Below are 16,071 nucleotides of genomic sequence, written 5' to 3' on the forward strand. Positions count from 1 at the left end.
ATAAACCGCAGACACTTTCAGAATTACTAGGTGCTATAAACTCACTTCAAAGTGGCAAAGCAGCTAGCCCGAATAGCTACCCAAATAAGTTAGCTCTATTATTAGAAATATTTATAGATGCGAAACACAAAAAAAATCTACCTCAAAGTTTTCACCAAGAATTAATTACTATCTTTCCAAAGGAGAACAAGGACCTACTACAATGTGCATCATACAGACCAAGATCTCTTCTGAATAATAATGTTAAGATACTCTCCAAAGTTCTCTCCAGAAAGACTGAGAAAGCGCTTCCTTCGGGAATATCACAAGCAGTGATATTTTCATATGAAAACGAGAACTAGAACTAAAAATATTGTTTTTCATTTTACAAGAACGAGAACTTAAATTAAGGCAAACAGAGAAACTAAAACTAAATAATAATAAAAATTAGTGATATGTGAACAAACTAAAATGAAAACGAAAACTGAGTAAAAATGAAACAAACAGCAATAGCATTTTAATTCAATCTGGTTCAGTCGTGCAGAGGGTTTGTTTGTAGGTCACCCTGTGCGTTCATTTACATTGCACTCTTCACTATGCGGTAATCTTGTACTGTAACTTGGGCTTACTATAGTCTTTTGGCGTGACTTCCGTAAAGGACCGCTGTTTGTTTGTTGAGCACATTTGATTGAAGCAGTAAGCACATGTGGTTGACAATGGCAAATTTGTACAGGTGTTTGTGGGTAGAAAGCGAGAAAGTAACATTTGGAAATACTTTAATTACAGCACATATGATAATAAAAGTAAATGTAGCATGCAAGAAGAAGAAAAGTGTCTCGACGTTTCAGTGCAGGACCAGCTAGATCAGTACTTAGTGGAAGTCCAGCACTTCTCTGGCACCATGACTGCACTTTATACAGGGACGTGTGGTCTCACCTGTCATTATGAAAAGTAAAACAACTAATAATCATAACATAAAAAATATATGTCCACTGGTCTATGCTATGAATTTGTTTTCTGTATGATTCCAATAATTTTGAAAATTTCTATAGTCAAAATTGCTGAATTTGTGAATTTCCTGATCAAGTATTGGGAAGAAAAACGTGAGGTGTGGCAGCAACAAGACGAGCCGAGCCTCCCCTCAGAGTGCGCTCTCCCTCATACACTGTGTTGATGCATGTAATTGGCGCATCCCTGTTCCTGTCTCTCTGTATGTCGCCAATATAATGTTTGCACACACTTTTATTTTACACTCTGACTTTCCAGTCTGGCTAATGTCATTAATGAATGTGTGTGACATATATAGTCTTGCTGATCAGACATAAAACCGCAGTGAAAAGCAACAAGGTGAGGCAGACAGCACCGTGCTGCACTGAAGGGGGTGGATGTGAGCCCAACAGGTGCTCGTTGCTGCTGTTCTTCTACGCAGAGGCTCTAGGCACAAATAAGTTAGTGATATCAGAAAGTCAAGTGCACTGCAGCGGTCTGTTATTTTTATTTTTTGTTCCAACTGACTGCCAAAATGGAAGATTAAGACATTTAAGAATAAAGGTAATTAAGGAGGACTTTTATAAGAAAGTGATGGAGATATTCCTGGGGAATACATGAACTTCATTTACAAATAAAGGTAAGACCATAAAGGTTTTTCAATTTTATAAAAAAATGGGATCAGACTAAGAAAAAAACAATCCAATATTTAAAAACAACATTTTGACCTTAAATAAAATATTCTTTTGTTTTCCTTGTTATCCTTTTGTTGAATTGTCTGTAGTAAAATTGATTAAAGCATCAGAATTAAAAGCTTTTAAAAACAACTAAATATTTCAACTAAGGTCAAAATTGAAATTTGCTTTTTTGTACACCACTTAATACTTTCATTTGTATTGAATGAGTATGAATTGTGAAATTGCAATGGTAAATGTAGAACACATGGAGGGTGCAGAGATAATGCACTCTCTCTCGCCACTATAAATGTAATGTACTTTCTTAGCCAAATATGTACCTTACCTGTGTGTGTGTAAAGAATGCTGATGAGATATGAAACAAAACCAGTAGTCACTGTACATGCTGCCAATTGAATGATGAATAAGCTACTCTTTTGGGTTCATATATTTGTAAATCGTCAACATACAGTGTGTTGGTGCCAGTGGCCGAGGACCTTGTCTGTGTATCTGCATTACAGGTGCTTATCAAGCAAATATTTTCACCGTGTGGCTATCTGTGCAGTGGACATCGTTGCAACATGAACAAATCTCTCGAAATGTGTGCTTGTTTAAAGCTTAACAGCAACATGCTTGCACTGACTGGTTTCTTGGGTTGAAACATTTCATCTTGCTGACTGTACTCATTAGGCCATTTAATCTATTTGATCACTGATAGTCAAGCTGTGTTTAACGGCATTATGACCTGTGAGTGTATTTTGTTGACTGAAACATAACTTGCATTGAAATATGTGTAGGCCTGCATTTGTGGTCTTACAACAGAAAAAAAAAACTAAAATTGTACTAATATGATGTAAAAAAGCCAGAACTAAATAAAATAAAAACTAAAAATTTAAACACAGAACTAAATATAAAAAAACTGTTGACTCCACTGAAAACTAGAATGAAGTAAAAAAAGAAATAAATAAATTTTATGAAGTAAAATAAAAGCTCTGCAGTGGGCTGGCGCCCTGGCCAGGGTTTGTTTCCTGCCTTGCGCCCTGTGTTGGCTGGGATTGGCTCCATCAGACCCCCATGACCCTGTAGTTAGGATATAGTGGGTTGGATAATGGATGGATGAAAAAATATCACTGATCACAAGACCAAACCGGATTTATTAAAGGCAGACACATAACTTCTAACCTTCAACATTTGTTTAATATAATATATACACCATTATATCTAACACCACAGAGATCTTATTATCTTTAGATGCAGAAAACCCATTTGATATGGTTGACCTATTCACCACATTGCACAAATTAGGGTTCAGGCCAAACATATGTGCATGGATCAAACTACTTTATACTAGCCCAGAAGCCTCAGTTCATATTAACAACCTTATTTCAGATAACTTCAAACTAGAATGTGGTACTTGACAAGGATATTCCTGATCATCTTTGCTCTTTACAATCACCATTGAACCGTTGGTTGTATACTTCCAAAATGCATCAGAGATAAAAGGGATTTTCAGAGATGAATTTGAACAGAAAATATCACTATATGTAGATGATATGGTACTGTATAACTTGGACCCAAAACATTCTGCGCAAGCAGTCCTAAAAGCATTAGCAGATTTCTGAAAGATATCTGCAATAAAATCAATTTGACTAAAAGCGTTCTTTTTCCAGTGAATTCTCTAGCATGTAATATCGGACTGGACAACTTCCCATTTATCCTAGCAGATCAGTTTATACAGTGCATCCAGAAAGTATTCACAGCACATCACTTTTTCCACATTTTGTTATGTTACAGCCTTATTCCAAAATGGATTAAATTCATTTTTTTCCTTAGAATTCTACACACAGCACCCCATAATGACAAAGTGAAAAAAGTTTACTTGAGATTTTTGCAAATTTATTAAAAATAAAAAAATTGAGAAAGCACATGTACATAAGTATTCACAGCCTTTGCCATGAAGCTCAAAATTGAGCTCAGGTCCATCCTGTTTCCTCTGATCATCCTTGAGATGTTTCTGCAGCTTAACTGGAGTCCACCTGTGGTAAATTCAGTTGATTGGACATGATTTGGAAAGGCACACACCTGTCTATATAAGGTCCCACAGTTGACAGTTCATGTCAGAGCACAAACCAAGCATGAAGTCAAAGGAATTAATTGTCTGTAGACCTCCGAGACAGGGTTGTCTTGAGGCACAAATCTGGGGAAGGTTACAGAAAAATTTCTGCTGCTTTGAAGGTCCCAATGAGCACAGTGGCCTCCATCATCCGTAAGTGGAAGAAGTTCAAAACCACCAGGACTCTTCCTAGAGCTGGCCGGCCATCTAAACTGAGCAATCGGGGGAGAAGGGCCTTAGTCAGGGAGGTGACCAAGAACCCGATAGTCACTCTGTCAGAGCTCCAGAGGTCCTCTGTGGAGAGAGGAGAACCTTCCAGAAGGACAACCATCTCTGCAGCAATCCACCAGTCAGGCCTGTATGTTAGAGTGGCCAGATGAAAGCCACTCCTTAGTAAAAGGCACATGGCAGCCCACCTGGAGTTTGCCAAAAGGCACCTGAAGGACTCTCAGAACATGAGAAACAAAATTCTCTGGTCTGATGAGACAAAGATTGGACTCTTTGAAGAGACAAAGATTGAACACGTTTGGAGGAAACCAGGCACCGCTCATCACCAGGCCAATACTATCCCTACAGTGAAGCATGGTGGTGGCAGCATAATGCTGTGGGGATGTTTTTCAGCGACAGGAACTGGGAGACTAGTCAGGATAACGGGAAAGATGACTGCAGCAATGTACAGAGACATCCTGGATGAAAACCTGCTCCAGAGCGCTCTTGACCTCAGACTGGGGCAACGGTTCATCTTTCAGCAGGACAACAACCCTAAGCACACAGCCAAGATATCAAAGGAGTGACTTCAGGACAACTCTGTGAATGTCCTTGAGTGGCCCAGCTAGAGCCCAGACTTGAATCCGATTGAACATCTCTGGAGAGATCTTAAAATGGATGTGCACCGACACTTCCCATCCAACCTGATGGAACTTGAGAGGTGCTGCAACTAGGAATGGGTGAAACTGGCCAAGTATAGGTGTGCCAAGCTTGTGGCATCATATTCAAAAAGACTTGAGGCTGTAATTGCTGCCAAAGGTGCATCGACAAAGTATTGAGCAAAGACTGTGAATACTTATGTACATGTGATTTCTCAGTTTTTTATTTTTAATAAATTTGCAAAAACCTCAAGTAAACTTTTTTCACATTGTCATTATGGGGTGTTGTGTGTAGAATTCTGAGGAAAAAAATGAATTTAATCCATTTTGGAATAAGGCTGTAACATAACAAAATGTGGAAAAAGTGATGCGCTGTGAATACTTTCTGGATGCACTGTATATCTAGAGATAAATATTACAAGTAAATGCAAAGCTCTTTTTCAAACAAATTTTGCTGTCTGCATGGAAAAAATTAAACAAGACGCGACTAGATGGTCTATCCTCCACTTTACATTATCAGGGAGACTCAACATTGTTAAGATGACCATCCTTTCCAAGCTGCTCTTTCTATTTCAAAGCATCCCCATATTCATTAAAAATCATTTTTTAAGAAATTAGACTCAATCATAACTTAATTTATTTGGAATTCGAAACATCCATGCATCCAAAGGAAGACTCTACAATGCCCTAAAGCAGAATGGGGCATGGCACTATCCAACTTTCAAATTTTATTACTGAGAGGCAAAAAAAACAAGCCATAAAGACCTGGACATCAACACAAATTGATGAATATCCACAAGCCTGGTCTGCAATAGAAATAAACTCTTGCACCACTTCTTTAGATTCCCTGCTCTGTGCCCCAGTTAATACAAACTACTGTAATTACACTAAAATCCAATTACCCTTCAGTCTCTCAGAATATGGCACCAATAAAGGAAGCACTTTAAGACAGAAAAGCTTTTATCTGTTACATCCATCCATCCATCTTCCAACCCGTTAAATCCAAACACAGGGTCACGGGGATCTGCTGGAGCCAATCCCAGCCAACACAGGGCGCAAGGCAGGAACCAATCCCAGGCAGGGCGCCAACTCACCGCAGTATCTGTTACATCTCTACATAAAAACCACCCATTTCCACCCACTCAAACATATACACTATTCAATGTCTGGAAAATGTCCGGGATTAAAACGCTTAGAGACTTGTACATAGATAATGTCTTTGCATACTACAAGCAATTATGCTTCATATATAGCTTCTCATCAACACAATTTCTTCACTACTTCAAGCTAGAAACTTTGCTAAACAGAAGCTGCTCGATTGTCCTCACCTTCCACCTTGTTCTATTTTAGAAGAATTATTGATCAGTCTTGAAGACTCAGACAGCATCTCTACAATTTATAAAAAATATTTTTTTTTAAGTCTCTTCCTTTCAAAGACCCCAGAGTACATTGGGGAAAGGATCTGTCACTTAATATTTCAGAAGAGGAGTCGAAGGCATTCATGCACAGAATACACTTGAGCTCCTTGTGTGCAAAAGATTTAGTCATTCAATTTAAAATATTTTATCGAGCGCATTTATCTTGTTTAAAATTGTCCAAAATATTTCCAGGACAAGATTCAATCTGTGAACTTTGCAATCTAGCTCCAGCCTCACTGGGCCACATGTTCTAGCTGTGACAGCTGTGTTTTGTGTACTCCCAGACAGTCTTAAAGTGAAAAAGGACAAACAAACTGTAATTTCCTTCGCTGCATTACTAGCAAGTAGACTTATCTTACTCAACTGGAAGAATCTCACCCCACCACTCTTAAGTCAGTGCGGTAACCGATATTCTATACTACTTAAAATTGAAGAAAATCTAATTCTCACTTAGAAGATATGTTCAAAACTTTTTAAAAATATGGCAGGATCTAATCAATAACATTTTAGAATAAGCTTCCATTTTGGGGAAAAGGATGCTATTCTTTACTTGCTCCGTTTAAACAGTAGCTTTGGTTGCTGGCTCCTCTCTCTTTCTCTTCGGTGGGCGACGAATTTTGCTTTGATTTGTTAAATTTGACTTGACTGTATGGAATATTATCCATTTCTAATTGAAATCAATAAAAATATTAAATGAATAAATATAATGTATGCTTGTCTATGCAGGTCATTTCTCTTATAATGAGCAGGAAGGCTAGACATCTAAAACATTGTGTGTGGAATTTATTTTTTTTTAGAGTGGATTGACTTTCACCCATTTTCAGTCAGTCAATCTGCTTCCTACTCAACCTGCTTTTATGAATGGGATGTATGATGCAATGTTGATTGGCAGAATTCACCAAAGCATTTTTTTGCAGTGAAGATGCAATGTTCGCTGGTGACCTTGTTCATCAGATATTCTCCTGGAAATACACTGTTCTTTCAGGTTTAGATTAACATTTTTTTCCGAGCACCCCCATGATGAAGTCAGCATGACATCTGAGATCTATAGCTGCCACGCACAAAACTTTCACACATGCGTACTATAAGTAATAATAATGATACATTTTATTTATATAGCACCTTTCCCATGTGTACTCCATTTCAAATTGTACTGTACACTACCCAATCTGCATGCAAAAAAAAAAAACCAAAACACTACAGTATTTTCATTTGATGAAAAAATCCCTATGCGCTCTGGTTCATCGTGCAGTGGGCACGGCAATGCACTATAAGTGCCTGCTCCCAACCAACCTGTGCACTTATTAATACACTTGCTGCGGCATTAAATGGCTAATTTCATATGGCCAATGAATGCATGCATAATTAACCACGGGGTGCAGCTACACGTCAAAACAAGCTTTAAAGGAGTCTGAACCATAACAATAAGAAAAACTGTGAAACATCTGGACATATAGGCTCTGGAAAAAACATCAAACAAGGGAACAAGCCACTGCCACTTTGTAGCTAGGCTCAGAAGATTGTAACACTTTGAGTGCATTAATGTATTATATATATTATATATACAGTTAGGTCCATAAATATTTGGACAGAGACAACTTTTTTCTAATTTTGGTTCTGTACATTAACACAATGAATTTTAAATGAAACAACTCAGATGCAGTTGAAGTGCAGACTTTCAGATTTAATTCAGTGGGTTGAACAAAAAGATTGCATAAAAATGTGAGGCAACTAAAGCTTTTTTTTTAACACAATCCCTTCATTTCAGGGGCTCAAAAGTAATTAGACAAATTAAATAACTGGAAATAAAATGTTCATTTCTAATATTTGGTTGAATATTAGCCTTTGCTGGCAATGACAGCCTGAAATCTTGAACTCATGGACATCACCAGATGCTGGGTTTCCTCCTTTTTAATGCTCTGCCAGGCCTTTACTTTAGAGGCTTTCAGTTGCTGTTTGTTTGTGGGCCTTTCTGTCTGAAGTTTAGTCTTCAACAAGTGAAATGCATGCTCAATTGGGTTAAGATCAGGTGACTGACTTGGTAATTCAAGAATTTTCCACTTCTTTGCTTTAATAAACTCCTGGGTTGCTTTGGCTGTATGTTTTGGGTCAATGTCCATTGGTATCATGAAACGCCGCCCAATCAATTTGACTGCATTTAGCTGGATATGAGCAGACAGTATGTCTCTGAACACCTCAGAATTCATGCGGCTGCTTCTGTCCTGTGTCACATCATCAATAAAAACTAGTGTCCCAGTGCCACTGGCAGTCATGCACGCCCAAGCCATCACACTGCCTCCACCGTGGTTTACAGATGATGTGGTATGCTTTGGATAATGAGCTGTTCCACGCCCTCTCCATACTTTTTTCTTGTCATCATTCTGGTAGAGGTTGATCTTGGTTTCATCTGTCCAAAGAATGTTTTTCCAGAACTGTGCTGTTTGTTTTAGATGTTCTTTAGCAAGTCCAATCTAGCCTTTTTATTCTTGAGGCTTACGAGTGGCTTGCACCTTGTAGTGCACCCTTTGTATTTACTTTCATGCAGTCTTCTCTTTATGGATATCGATACGCCTACCCCTTGGAGAGTATTGTTCACTTGGTTGGCTGTTGTGAAGGGGTTTCTCTTCACCATGGAAATCATTCTGCGATCATCCACCACTGTTGTCTTCCATGGATGTCCAGGTCTTTTTGCGTTGCAGAGTTCACCAGTGCTTGCTTTATTTCTCAGGATGTACCAAACTGTAGATTTTGCCACTCGTAATATTGTAGCAATTTCTCGGATGGGTTTTTTTCTGTTTTCGCAGCTTAAGGATGACTTCTTTTCACCTGCATGGAGAGCTCCTTTGACCGCATGTTGTCTGTTCACAGCAAAATCTTCCACATGCAAGCACCACACCTCAAATCAACTCCAGGCCTTTTATCTGCTTAATTGATAATGACATAACGACGGACCTGCCCACACCTGCCCATGAAATATCCTTTGAGTCAATTGTCCAATTACTTTTGAGCCCCTGATATATGCCCCTTATATACAGTGGCATGGAAAACTCTGGGCACCCTTGCTTAAAATCTCTGTTATTGTGAATAGGTAAGTGAGCAGTAGATTAACTGATCGCCAAAACACAAAGTTAAAGATGACACATTTCTTTTCAGCATTTTATACAAGATTAGTGTATTGTTTTTGTTTTGTACATTTGTACAGTAAAAAAAGGAAAGGAGCAACAGGCAAATATTTGGACACCCCAAGATATAGGAGTTCTTAGATAACTGTTTCCAAGGTCTCAGACCTTAATTAGCTCATTAGGACTAAGACTTGTTCACAGTCATCGTTAGGAAACTCCAGGGTTGCAAAATTGTATAAATTCTCTGACTCCTCAAACCCTGTCCCAACAAATTAACAGCCATGGGCTCCTCTAAGCAACTGCCTAGCACTCTGAAAATAAAATAATTGCTGCTCAAAAAGCAGCAAGAAAGAAAGAACTGCTGGTTGGATTGTTAGAAAGGCAAATAAACCCCCTTTTTGACTGCAAAAGACCTAAGAGAGATTTAGCAGACTCTGGAGTGGTGGTGCACTGTACTACTGTGCAGCAACACCTGAAGAAATATGACCTTCATGGTAGAGGCAGCAGAAGAACATCTAAACAAGCCTGATGCATTTAGGAAACAAGTCCTGTGAACTGCTGAAGTCAAACTAGAACTTTTTGTCCACAATGTACAAAGGTATTTTTGGAGAAAAAAGGGTGCAGAATTCCAGGAAAAGAACACCTCTGCAACTATTAAGCAGGGGGGTGGATCGGTCATGCTTTAGGCTTGTGTTGCAGCCAGTGGCACAGGGACCATGTTATTAGTAGAGGAAAAAATGCATTCAAATAAATATCAGCTAATTCTGGAAGCAAACATCACACCATTTGTAAAAAAAATATTAAGTTAAAAAGATGATGAATCCCACAATAAGATAATGTTTCAAAACATCTCAAAATCTATAGTGGAATACCTCAAGAGGCGCAAGCTGACAGTTTTGCCATGTCCCTCATGGTCCCCAGACCTAAACATTACTGAAAATCTGTAGATGGACCTCAAAAGAGCATTGCATGCAAGACAACCCAGGAATTTTGCATAATTAGAATCCTTTTGCAAGGAGTTGAAAGACTCTTAGCTGGCTACAAAAGCAAGGGTGTCCAAACATTTGCATGCCACTGTTTGTATGTGTATATCTTATTTATATTATATCTATATATAGGTGCTGGTCATAAAATTAGAATATCATGACAAAGTTGATTTATTTCAGTAATTTTATTCCAAAAGTGAAACTTGTATATTAGATTCATTCATTACACACAGACTGATGTATTTCAAATGTTTAATTTTGATGATTATAACTGACAACTAATGAAAGTCCCAAATTCAGTATCTCAGAAAATTAGAATATTGTGAAAAGGTTCAATATTGAAGACACCTGGTGCCACAATCTAATCAGCTAATTAACTCAAAACACCTGCAAAAGCCTTTAAATGGTCTCTCAGTCTAGTTCTGTAGGCTACACAATCATGGGGAAGACTGCTGACTTGACAGTTGTCCAAAAGACGACCATTGACACCTTGCACAAGGAGGGCAAGACACAAAAGGTCATTGCTAAAGAGGCTGGCTGTTCACAGAGCTCTGTGTCCAAGCACATTAATAGAGAGGCGAAGGGAAGGGCAAGATGTGGTAGAAAAAAGTGTAAAAGCAATAGGGATAACCGCACCCTGGAGAGGATTGTGAAACAAAACCCATTCAAAACTGTGGGGAAGATTCACAAAGAGTGGACTGCAGCTGGAGTCAGTGCTTCAAGAACCACCACACGCAGACGTATGCAAGACATGGGTTTCAGCTGTCGCATTCCTTGTGTCAAGCCACTCTTGAACAAGAGACAGCGTCAGAAGCGTCTCGACTGGACTAAAGACAAAAAGGACTGGACTGCTGCTGAGTGGTCCAAAGTTATGTTCTCTGATGAAAGTAAATTTTGCATTTCCTTTGGAAATCAAGGTCCCAGAGTCTGGAGGAAGAGAGGAGAGGCACAGAATCCACGTTGCTTGAGGTCCAGTGTAAAGTTTCCACAGTCAGTGATGGTTTGGGGTGCCATGTCATCTGCTGGTGTTGGTCCATTGTGTTTTCTGAGGTCCAAGGTCAATGCAGCCATCTACCAGGAAGTTTTAGAGCACTTCATGCTTCCTGCTGCTGACAAACTTTATGGAGATGCAGATTTCATTTTCCAACAGGACCTGGCACCTGCAAAGTGCCAAAACTACCAGTACCTGGTTTAAGGACCATGGTATCCCTGTTCTTGATTGGCCAGCAAACTCGCCTGACCTTAACCCCATAGAAAATCTATGGGGTATTGTGAAGAGGAAGATGCAATACGCCAGACCCAACAATTCAGAAGAGCTGAAGGCCACTATCAGAGCAACATGGGCTCTCATAACACCTGAGCAGTGCCACAGACTGATCGACTAAATGCCACGCCGCATTGCTGCAGTAATCCAGGCCAAAGGAGCCCCAACTAAATATTGAGTGCTGTACATGCTCATACTTTTCATGTTCATACCTTTCAGTTGGCCAACATTTCTAAAAATCCTTTTTTTGCATTGGTCTTAATTGATATTCTAATTTTCTGAGATACTGAATTTGGGACTTTCATTAGTTGTCAGTTATAATCATCAAAATTAAAAGAAATAAACATTTGAAATACATCAGTCTGTGTGTAATGAATGAATCTAATATACAAGTTTCACTTTTTGAATGGAATTACTGAAATAAATCAACTTTGTCATGATATTCTAATTTTATGACCAGCACCTGTACATACGAAGGAACCCCCAGCAGCATTTCTTGACACTTCTGCTGAATAATTTGTTAGATGAAAGTACTCAATGATAATTTATCATCGACAGGATGTACAGCATTGTTCATAATGGCACTCAGTTTTGTTTTCATTCTCTTCACAACTACTTGCAGGGGGTCCAGAGTGTGTCCCATAACAGACCCTACCCTTTTAATTGGCTTGTTGATTCAGTTGGCCTCTTTAGAAGTGATGTTACTGTTTTAGCACAACATAGATCACACTGGCCATCAAAGAGATGTCGAATATGTGAAGGATGTCATTACCCACATTAAAGGAATGCAGTCTCATAAGATAAAAGATTCTGCTCTGCCCTTTCGTATATAGTTTCTCTATGTTACAAGACCAGTCCATCCAGTCACTGATGTGGACCCCCAAGTACTGGTAGTAGTATACAAATCCAAATCCACACCTTAAATTATGACTGTACATAGAAATCAATAATCATTTCCTTGGTTTTGCTGCTTAAGTCAGTCAGTCATTTTCTAACTCACTTAGTCCTGGACAGGATGGCAGGAGGTGCTGGAGCCAGTCCATCCCAATACAAACAAACACACAAATTTGTGAATTTCCCCTTGGGATTAATAAAGTATCTATCTATCTATCTATCTATCTAACACACACCAAACACACAATGGGGACAGTTTAGCATTGCCAATCCACCTAAGCTCCATGCCTTCATACAGTGGGAGGAAACTAGAGCACCCCAAGGAAATCTACACAGACACAGGGAGAACATGCAAACTCCATGCTGGGAGGAGCTAGGATGCGAACTCTGGTCTCCTTACTGTGAGGCTACTAACATTAAGTTGCAGGCAAGAAACAAAAGTCTTTCACCTGACTCCTTCATGCGGAAGTGATATCCTTCACATGTGTGCAATGGACAGGCCAAGCCTGCATGGACAGTTCACTGCAGTATACTTATCACATTCACCCATTGTGTACCAAGGTTGGTTTTTTTGGACCTATAATCTAATATGCAGGTCTTAAGAGATGTGCAGACGGATAATACATACATGTAAGTAAAACGGTAGACTGCTAGTAAAATCATCACGCAAATAGATGGAGAAGGCATAACATAAAATAATGACAGACAGATACTCTCTCCCAGCAATTTTTGCTCTCACTTTATTTATTTATTTATCCATTCATCCATCCATTAACCAAAACATTGTTTTCCCAGTGAGTGATCACCCAGAGCCGCTTCAGTCGTGTGGTAGTACCCAACCCTGAGCCTAGCACCGGTCCAACTCCTGGTCTCGATCGCACTCAACCATCAGTACCCAATCCAAAGACCTTATCCTCGGGTTTTGATCTTATATTGCATTTCTCATATCGCGTAGCCACCAAGATTACATCACACGAAAGGCAGAGGTTACAGTCCAGATGAGTCTACCGTACACCGAGAGGCTGCACAAAACCAGGGAGCACGAAGAACACGCGCAAGCTTAACCGAGCTGCGAACCGCAGCGGAGCTCCCACCCCACTCCCGGCGATCCTGCACGTACTTTTCACTCAATATTTACTCTGACTGGTCTAAAATCGACGTACCTTTGCTTACGTTTTCGTGGAAGCCGCTGAGACAGTGCAAAACACAGAACTGTAACCAAAAATAACTTACTTGTTTACATGAAACTGTCGACCTTTTCCATGTGGCCGTGAGCAGTGGGTCCTTCTCTGAAATGAATTACCCGCTATTAGACTCTTCAGAATTCCTTTTTCGTTTTCCTTTCCACGCCCTCTTTGGGAATTTACCAAGCACAGTCTGAAAAGCGTGCGTAGGAGCTCTCCGAGAGTTGGTGTCTCGGCGATAAGAATCGAGCGTGAGTATTCCCTGGGTGGCTGTCGTACGCCACAGACTCTCCTTTGGCAGCTTACAGGACACCGGAGGGTTAATATAGCGGTCAGCGGGCCATTCCTCTAGAAATCCGTTTTCTGTAATGTCGAAGGTACAGCGCACGTCTTGTCTGGCGAGAGTCGGGTCTCTTAAAGTGCAGACGGGCGTCTGGAGGTAAACGTGCGGCTAGATGTCACTTGGAGATAACGAGAATGCGTTTAATTTAAGAAGACGGAGAGTAAACGTGAATGAAGGCAAGTGACTCAACAAGGAGCGCACAGTGTGAGGCCGGGCTTGTCATACCGAAAGTGAAAGTAAAAGCGACGGGTGCTCATTGCCGGTGAGCGGTCAGAGGCAATACACACGCAGCGCACATTACGACAAGATATTGTCATTTACTTATTTGGGCTGGTTTAAATAAAAGGACGCATTAAGTTGATTTTCCAAGCAGTACTGATCCAGATTCCAAATGCAGGACAGTTTGGGGAGAACTAATTGAACTGCGAAAGTAACTCAGTTATTATCTGTGTGAGCTTTGCGTGTTCTCCTTCTGATTACGTTATCTTTGAGTACTGGTAAGGTTGATGCTCTAGCCCGGTATTTGAGTGGTCCCTGTAGTAGCCTGGCACTTTCATGACTCTGAAGTAGATTAAGTGGTTTTGAAAATGTTATGCTTGTTAATAATGTATGTTGTCTTTAATAATATTTATTTTGAGAATGTGGGTGTTTTATAGAGGTTTTTTTTTTATAAGAACGGTTTTAAGGAGGGCAGGACATTCAGCTGAATGTAGTATAATAATTCCTATTCTAGAGCATTATCAAGTCAAGATTGAAATGCTCACAATTTACTGTTATCTATGAAACTGCCTGGTACCTTAAATCATGCCATCTTAATGTGTGGTGCTCTGCCTGTAGGAAACCTTTTACTAAGTTTGTGCCAAGTTTAACATGATGGTTTTTCCGGCACTTAAATAAAAAATAAAAAAAAGTTTACATTTATATAGCACTTTTCTAACTACTCAAAACTCAAAGGGCTTTGCAGAGACAATAGGGAGCCACATGCAGAATAGTGGCACTGAGGCTAAGGATGCTGCTCTGTTGGACCCTTGAGCAAGGCCCTTAATCTGCAATATCTTCCAGGGGTGCTGTCCAATGGCTGACCCCAAGGGGTATGTGAAAACTAACAAATTCCTAATGCAAAAAAAGTGTATAAGGCGAAATAAAGAAAAATAAACAAAAACACATGGATGGTATCAGAACATCACCCCACACATTAGCTGTTAGGTGGTGAAGGAGTGAAAGAGATTGCTAAAGACAGGATGGGCAATTTAGCTAGGACATTGGAGGACACCCTGCTCTTTTCTAAAGAGAGTCAGGAGCAGAGTTTTACATTTCATCTGACAGACAGCGTCATTTTTTTCAACACAGTGTCCCCATCGCTGCCCTGGGACCCACAAACAGTCCACAGGGTAATCACACTCGCCTCACCAACACCTCTTCCAGCAGTAACCTAAGCTTTTCCAAGTACTGACCAGGTGCAAACATGCATAGCTTCAGGTGGATTACTGTTCTGAACTGCAGGTGGTACAATATGTATTGAGTTGTACACCTCAAGAATTTATTTTTTAAACAGTTTGGGTTGCAAAGATCCAGTGCCTATCTCAACAGTGAAGGAAAAATCGGCCCTTTTCCAAATGCCAGTCCATCACAAACCACACTAGCACATGCTCTGAGAGTAGTAGAACAATTTCGAGACACTAGTTTAACTTACATGGCCATCTGATACTTGAGGACAACATGCAAGATCCATACAGGCAACAGCTTGACCTCAGAATCAAAGCCAGAGCTCGAGCTAAGAAGCCGCAGTAGGAACCACTTAATAGTACCCTGAGGGGTGCAGATTCAGAGGCATTTCATTTTAATTATTTTTTAGTCATGAGAGCGGGGTGGGGAGTGAACAACATCCCATTTACTCATCGCTGAATTATTTTACAAACCCATTCATCCATTCAATTAAACCCACTTCAATCCAGTTTTTAAAATTATTTGGTGCAAAGTACAAACCAAACCCATGCACAAACTGGCTCAATTCACCGTTATAAACCTACACATTCTTGACATTCAAGTACCTAAAGCAACTATGGACACAGGGCGAAAGTGCAGACTTCACACACAAAACTCACAAGGCCAGAATTTGAAGCTTTTACTCCAGCACCCTGAGAATGCATCGCTGATCACTGTGCCGCTGAAAGAACTTAAACATGCACTTGAAATGTTTGAAAATCTCTACACCCTGTGTTGCTGCACATTTAGCTGCTT

General features: G+C 39.9%; 1 protein-coding gene across 3 annotated transcripts in view; it reads right to left on the reverse strand.

The window, feature by feature from the left end:
• Nucleotides 1-16,071, reverse strand: part of LOC120541882 — a 147,589-nt gene that overhangs the window by 123,316 nt on the left and 8,202 nt on the right. The window contains exon 1 of one of the 3 annotated variants that reach the window (XM_039773827.1): nucleotides 13,537-14,162. The exons of 1 other annotated variant lie outside the window; for it this stretch is intronic. The gene's annotated coding sequence lies outside the window, so the exon portion shown is untranslated. Of the gene's footprint in view, nucleotides 1-13,536; nucleotides 14,248-16,071 lie in introns of those variants that run through there. One more of the 3 variants, XM_039773829.1, reaches the window with a different exon arrangement.

Source organism: Polypterus senegalus, chromosome 13 (genome assembly GCF_016835505.1).
Source record: "Polypterus senegalus isolate Bchr_013 chromosome 13, ASM1683550v1, whole genome shotgun sequence".
Taxonomy (NCBI): Eukaryota; Metazoa; Chordata; class Cladistia; order Polypteriformes; family Polypteridae; genus Polypterus; species Polypterus senegalus.